We start from the raw sequence: 8,367 nt of genomic DNA on the forward strand, positions 1-8,367 counted from the left end.
ATATGCGCCCACGAGGCTCAAGCAATACAATGAACTATTCCACTAAGTCCCTCTCTCCCTTCTAACAAGCCGAACTTTTCTCTAATTGAACCACACAACATCGGTGCGTTGGCTTAATCACTGGATCCGTTTGGAGAGACATTACGAGTACATTCAGTGGTGATTAGAGTATGTACTTGTAGAGGGCTTTGGCCGTTTTTCTTTGTCAGGTTAAACAACTATTTTCTCTTTGGTTTATGTATAAGGGTGACTTGTAAATTTCCTCCCTCATTCGTCCACGGACAAGGAATAAGTCCGCGGATATAAATGCTGGAGGTCGTCATCCAACACTATTATGTATATGTCCGTCAGTAAAGGACACTTTCAATATTAAATTTAGTCTGGCCCACACAACGCGTCAGATGACACCGGCACCAGATCGTATGCCCGATCACAACAAAAAAAAATGCAAGTATTCTTAGTTTTTACATGCCCCAATCCAAAAGTACATTAGTCCGGTGGTCCATGTAATTTTTTGCCCTGACAGACCGGCAATCCTAGCCGTCTGCTGCATGATCAAGGTGTCGTCACCGTCGCGTAGACAACCTCTGTTGGGGAACGTAGTAATTTCAAAAAAATTCCTACACACACGCAAGATCATGGTGATACATAGGAACGAGAGGGGAGAGTGTTGTCCACGTACCCTCGTAGACCGAAAGCGGAAGCGTTAGCACAATGCGGTTGATGTAGTCGTACGTCTTCACGATCCGACCGATCAAGTACCGAACGTACGGCACCTCCGAGTTCAGCACACGTTCAGCCTGATGACGTCCCTCGAACTCCGATCCAGCCGAGTGTTGAGGGAGAGTTTCGTCAGCACGACGACGTGGTGACGATGATGATGTTCTACCGACGCAGGGCTTCGCCTAAGCACCGCTACAGTATTATCGAGGTGGACTATGGTGGAGGGGGGCACCGCACACTACTAAAAGATCAAACGATCAATTGTTGTGTCTATGGGGTGCCCCCTGCCCCCGTATATAAAGGAGCAAGGGGGGTGCGGCCGGCCTAGAGAGGGGCGCGCCAGGAGGAGTCCTACTCCTACCGGGAGTAGGACTCCCCACTTTTCCTTGTTGGACTAGGAGAGAGAGGGGAAAGAGGTGGAGGAGAAGAAGGAAGGGGGGGGGGGGCGCCGCCCCCCTCTCCTTGTCCTATTTGGACTAGGGGGGAGGGGGCGCGCCCATGCCCTGGTCGTCTCTCCTCTCTTTCCACCAAGGCCCACTAAGGCCCATTAAGTCCCCGGGAGGTTCCGGTAACCTCCCGATACTCCGGTAAAATCCCAATTTCATCCGGAACACTTCCGATATCCAAACATAGGCTTCCAATATATCAATCTTCATGTCTCGACCATTTTGAGACTCCTCGTCATGTCCGTAATCACATCCGGGACTCCGAACAACCTTCGGTACATCAAAACATATAAACTCATAATATAACTATCATCGAAACGTTAAGCGTGCGGACCCTACGGGTTCGAGAACTATGTAGACATGACCGAGACACGTCTCCGGTCAATAACCAATAGCGGAACCTGGATGTTCATATTGGCTCCCACATATTCTACGAAGATCTTTATCAGTCAGACCACATAACAACATACGTTGTTCCCTTTGTCATCGGTATGTTACTTGCTCGAGATTCGATCGTCGGTATCTCAATACTATTGGGGAACGTAGCAGAAATTCAAAATTTTCTATGCATCACCAAGACCAATCTATGGAGTAATCCAGCAACGAGGGAAGGAGAGTGCATCTACATACCCTTGTAGATTGCTAAGCGGAAGCGTTCAAGTGAACGGGGTTGATGGAGTCGTACTCGTCGTGATCCAAATCATCGATGATCCTAGTGCCGAACGGACGGCACCTCCGTGTTCAACACACGTACAGCCCGGTGACGTCTCCTACGCCTTGATCCAGCAAGGGGAGAAGGAGAGGTTGGGGAATACTCCATCCAGCAGCAGCACGACGGCGTGGTGGTGGTGGAGGAGCGTGGTACTCCAGCAGGGCTTCGCCAAGCACCGCAAGAGACAAGGAGGGAGAGGGGTAGGGTTGCACCAAGAAGGAGATGTTCTCGTGTCTATGGCAGCCCAAAACCCCCACTATATATAGGGGAAAGGGAGGGGCTGCACCCCCACCTAGGTTTCCACCCCTAGGGGTGGCGGCCAGCCCTAGATCCCATCTAGGGGGCGGCCAAGGGGGGAGAGAGGGGGGCGCACCACTAGGTGGGCCTTAGGCCCATCTGAGCCTAGGGTTTCCCCCTTTTCCCTTCTCTCTTCGCCTTGGGCCCTGGTGGGGGGCGCACCAGCCCACCTGGGGCTGGTCCCCTTTCACACTTGGCCCACGCAGCCCTCTGGGGCAGGTAGCCCCACCTGGTGGACCCCCGGGACCCTCCCGGTGGTCCCGGTACGTTACCGATAGCACCCGAAACTTTTCAGGTGACCAAAACAAGACTTCCCATATATAAATCTTTACCTCCGGACCATTCCGGAACTCCTCGTGATGTCCGGGATCTCATCCGGGACTCCGAACAACATTCGGTAAGCACGTATATCTATTCCTTATAACCCTAGCATCATCGAACCTTAAGTGTGTAGACCCTAGGAGTTCGGGAACCATGCAGACATGATCGAGACACCTCTCCGGCCAATAACCAACAGCGGGATTTGGATACCCATGTTGGCTCCCACATGTTCCACGATGATCTCATCGGATGAACCACGATGTCAAGGATTCAATCAATCCCGTATTCAATTCCCTTTGTCTAGCGGTACGATACTTGCTCGAGATTCGATCGTCGGTATCCCGATACCTTGTTCAATCTCGTTACCGGCAAGTCTCTTTACTCGTTTCGTAACACATCATCCCGTGATCAACTCCTTGATCACATTGTGCACATTATGATGATGTCCTACCGAGTGGGCCCAGAGATACCTCTCCGTTTACACGGAGTGACAAATCCCAGTCTCGATTCGTGCCAACCCAACAGACACTTTCGGAGATACCTGTAGTGAACCTTTATAGCCACCCAGTTACGTTGTGACGTTTGGCACACCCAAAGCACTCCTACAGTATCCGGGAGTTGCACAATCTCATGGTCTAAGGAAATGATACTTGACATTAGAAAAGCTTTAGCATACGAACTACACGATCTTTGTGCTAGGCTTAGGATTGGGTCTTGTCCATCACATCATTCTCCTAATGATGTGATCCCGTTATCAACAACATCCAATGTCCATGGTCAGGAAACCGTAACCATCTATTGATGAACGAGCTAGTCAACTAGAGGCTTACTAGGGACATGGTGTTGTCTATGTATCCACACAGGTATCTGAGTTTCCTATCAATACAATTCTAGCATGGATAATAAACGATTATCATGAACAAGGAAATATAATAATAACCAATTTATTATTGCCTCTAGGGCATATTTCCAACAGTCTCCCACTTGCACTAGAGTCAATAATCTAGTTCACATCGCCATGTGATTAACACTCACAGGTCACATCGCCATGTGACCAACATCCAAGAGTCTACTAGACTCAATGATCTAGTTCACATCACTATGTGATTAACACTCAAAGAGTTCTGGGTTTGATCATGTTATGCTTGTGAGAGAGGTTGTAGTCAACAGGTCTTGCCATATTCAGATCCCTATGTATTTCGCAAAACTTTATGTCATATCATAGATGTTGCTACCACGTTCCACTTGGAGCTATTCCAAATTGTTGCTCCATTATACGTATTCGGGATCTCTACTCAGAGCTATCCGGATAGGTGTTAAGCTTGCATCGACGTAACTCTTTACGTCGAACTCTTTATCACCTCCATAACCGAGAAACATTTCCTTATTCCTCTAAGGATAATTTTGACCTCTATCTGGTGATCTACTCCTAGATCACCTTTGTACCCTCTTGCCAGACATGTGGCAAGTCACACATCTGGTGCGGTACTCAGCATGGCATACCGTATAGAGCCTATGACAAAAGCATAGGGGACGACCTTCGTCCTTCCTCTTTCTTCTGCCGTGGTCAATCTTCGAGTCTTACTCAACTTCACACCTCACAACTCAGGTACGAACCCCTTCTTTGACTGATCTATTTTGAACTCTTTCAAAAACATGTCAAGGTGTGCGTTCTTTGAAAGTATCATCAGGCGTCTTGATATATTTCTATAGATCTTGATGCCCAATATGTAAGCAGCTTTATCCAGGTCTTCCTTTGAAAATCACTCTTCAAACAACCGTTTATGCTTTCCAGAAATTCTACATTATTTCAGATCAACAATATGTCATCCACATATACTTACCAGAAATATTGTAGTGCTCCCACTCACTTTCTTGTAAATACAAATTCCTAACAAACATTGTATAAACCTAAAAGCTTTGATTACTCCATCAAAGCATATATTCCGACTCCGAGATGCTTGCTCTAGTCCACACAAGGATTGCTGGAGCCAGCATACCTTTTAGCATCCTTAGGATCGTCAAAAACTTTTATTATATCACATACAACTTTTCTTACGAAAACTTGGTAAGAAAACTTGTTTTGACATCCATCTGTAAGATTTCATAATCGAAAAATACAGCTAATGCTAACATGATTCCGACGGACTTAAGCATCGCTACGGGTGAGAAATTCTCATCGTAGTCAACTCCTTGAGCTTGTGAAAAGACTCTTTCCCACAAGTCGAGCTTCATAGACGGTAACATTACCGCCCACGTCTGTCTTCTTCTTAAAGATCCATTTATCTCAATGGCTTGCCGATCATCGGGCAAGTCCACCAAAGTCCATACATGGATCCTATCTCGGATTTCATGGCTTCTAACCATTTGTCGGAATACGGGCCCACCATCGCTTCTCCATAGCTCGTAGGTTCATTGTTGTCTAACAACATGATGTCTTAGACAGGATTACCGTACCACTCAGGAGTAGTACATATCCTTGTCGACCTACCATGTTCGATAGCAACTTGATCTGAAGCTTCATGATCACTATCATTAACTTCCTATTCAACAGACGTAGGTGCCACAGAAAACATCTTTTTGTGTTGCATCACTTTCTGGTTGAAATAAAGGTTCAACAACCTCATCAAGTTCTATCTTCCTCCGACTCAATTCTTTCGAAAGAAACTCCTTCTCGAGAAAGGACCCGTTCTTAGCGACAAACAATTTGCCCTTGGATCTGAGATAGAAGGTATACCCTACTGTCACCTTTGGGTATCCTATGAAGATGTGTTTGTCCGCTTTGGGTTCGAGCTTCTCCGGCTGAAGCCTTAAGCATCTCATCCCCAAACGTTAAGAAACGACAACTTTGGTTTCTTGCCAAACCAATGTTCTTATGACGTCGTCTCAACGGACTTAGATGGTGTCCTATCTAAAGTGAATGCAGCTGTCTCTAACGCATAACCTCAAAATGAAAACGGTAGATTGATAAGAGACATCATAGATCACACCATATCTCATAAGGTTCGATTACGATGTCCGGACACACAATAACCCAGTGGTGTTCCAGGTGGCTTCAACTATGAAACAATTCCACAATGTCTTAAGTGGTTGCCAAACTCATAACTCAGATATTCTCATTGATCAGATCGTAGGAATTTGATCTTCTTGTTATGATGATTCTTAACTTCACTCTGAAATTGCTTGAACTTTTCAAACGTTTCAGACTTGTGCTTCATTAATTAAATATACCTATATCTACTCAAATCGTCAGTGAAGATGAGAAAATAGCGATATCCACCGCACGCTTCAATTCTCATTGGATCACACGCATCAGCATGCATGATCTCCAACAAGTCACTTGCCTGTTTCATTGTACCTGAAAACGGGGTCTTAGTCATCCCGCCCATGAGGCATGGCTCGCATGTGTCAAGCTATTCAAAATCAAGTGACTCCAAACATCCATGGACATGGAGTTTCTTCATGCATCTTACGCCAATATGACCTAAGCGGCAGTGCCACGAGAAAGTGGTACTATCATTATTAACTCTACATCTTTTGGCATGAACATGTGTATTACCACGACCGAGATTCAATGAACCATTCACATAGGGTGCATGACCATGAAAGGTATCATTCATGTAAACGGAATAACAATTATTCTCTAACTTAAATGAATGACCATATTGCAATGAACATGATCTAATCATATTCATGCTCAATGTAGACACCTGATAACATTTATCTAGGTTCAATACTAATCCCGAAAGCAGATGGAGCGTGCAATGGTGATCTCATCAACTTTGGAAACACTTCCAACACACATCGTCACCTCGCCCTCAGCCAATCTCTGTTTATTCTGTAGCTTTTTGCTTCAAGTCACCAATAATAGTAACTGAACCGGTATCCAATACCCAGGTGCTACCAGGAGTACTAGCGAGGTACACATTAATAACACATATATACTTTGTTGAAGTTGCCAGCCTTCTTATCTACCATGCATTTGGGGTAATTACGCTACCAGTGACCGTTCCCCTTACAATAGAAGCACTTAGTCTCGGGTTTGGGTTCAACCTCGGGTTCCTTCACTAGAGCGGCAACTGGTTTCCCATCCATGAAGTTTCCCTTCTAGCCCTTTCCCTTCTTGAAACCAGTGGTCTTGTTAAACCATCAACACTTGATGCTCCTTCTTGATTTCTACCTTTTGCGGTCTTAAGCACCGCGAACAGCTCCGGGATCAACTCCATCCCTTGCATGTCATAGTTCATCACGAAGATCTAGTAGCTTAGTGATAGTGGCTATTGAACTCTATCAATCACTATCTTATCTGGAAGTTTAACTCCCACTTGATTTAAGTGATTGTAGCACCCAGACATTCTGAGCACATGCTCACTAGCTGAGCTATTCTCCTCCATCTTCTTGGCAAAAGAACTTGTCAGAGGTCTCACACCTCTCAACACGGGCATGAGCCTGAAATCCCAATTTCAGCTCTTGGAACATCTCATATGTTCTATGGCGTTCAAAACGTCATTGGGATCCCGATTCTAAGCCGTAAAGTATGGTGCACTAAACTATCAAGTAGTCATCAGGATGTGTCTGTCAGGTGTTCACAACATCCACAGACGATGTTGTAGGGGTTTGCACATCAAGCGGTGCATCAAAGACGTAAGCCTTCTGTGTAGCAGTGAGGACACTCCTCGGACTACGGACCTAGTCCGCATCAGTGCTTACAATATCGTTCAACTTGGTCTTTCTCTAGGAATGTATTGAAACAGGGAGCTACAACGTGAGCTATTTATCTACAACATATTTGCAAAGACAATTTAGACTATGTTCATGATAATTGAGTTCATTTAATGAACTCCCACTCAGATAGACATCCCTCTAGTCATCTAAGTGAAACATGATCCGAGTCAACTAGGCCGTGTCCGATCATCACGTGAGACGGACTAGTCAACGTCGGTGAACATCTTCATGTTGATCGTATCTTCTATACGACTCATGCTCGACCTTTCGGTCTTCCTTGTTCCGAGGCCATGTCTGTACATGCTAGGCTCGTCAAGTCAACCTAAGTGTTTTTGCTGTGTAAATCTGGCTTACACCCGTTGTATTCGAACGTTAGAATCTATCACACCCGATCATCACGTGGTGCTTCGAAACAACGAACCTTCGCAATGGTGCACAGTTAGGGGGAACACCTTTCTTGAAATTTTAGTGAGGGATCATCTTATTTAAGCTACCGTCGTTCTAAGAAAATAAGATGTAAAACATGATAAACATCACATGCAATCAAATAGTGACATGATATGGCCAATATCATTTTGCTCCTTTTGATCTCCATCTTCGGGGCTCCATGATCATCGTTGTCACCGCCATGACACCATGATCTCCATCATCATGATCTCCATCATCATGTCTTCTTGAAGTTGTCTCGTCATCTATTACTTCTACTACTATGGCTAACGCTTTAGCAATAAAGTAAAGTAATTACATGACGTTTATGTTGACACGCAGGTCATAAATAAATTAAGACAACTCCTATGGCTCCTGCCGGTTGTCATACTCATCGACATGCAAGTCGTGATTCCTATTACAAGAACATGATCAATCTCATACATCACATATATCATTCATCACATCCTTTTGGCCATATCACATCACAAGGCATATGCTGCAAAAACAAGTTAGACATCCTCTAATTGTTGTTGCAAGTTTTTACGTGGCTGCTATAGGTTTCTAGCAAGAACGTTTCTTACCTACGCTAAAACCACAACGTGATATGCCAATTTCTATTTACCCTTCATAAGGACCCTTTTCATCGAATCTGATCCGACTAAAGTGGGAGAGACAGACACCCGCTAGCCACCTTATGCAACTAGTGCATGTCAG

This window comes from Triticum dicoccoides, chromosome 6A (genome assembly GCF_002162155.2).
Source record: "Triticum dicoccoides isolate Atlit2015 ecotype Zavitan chromosome 6A, WEW_v2.0, whole genome shotgun sequence".
Lineage (NCBI taxonomy): Eukaryota > Viridiplantae > Streptophyta > Magnoliopsida > Poales > Poaceae > Triticum > Triticum dicoccoides.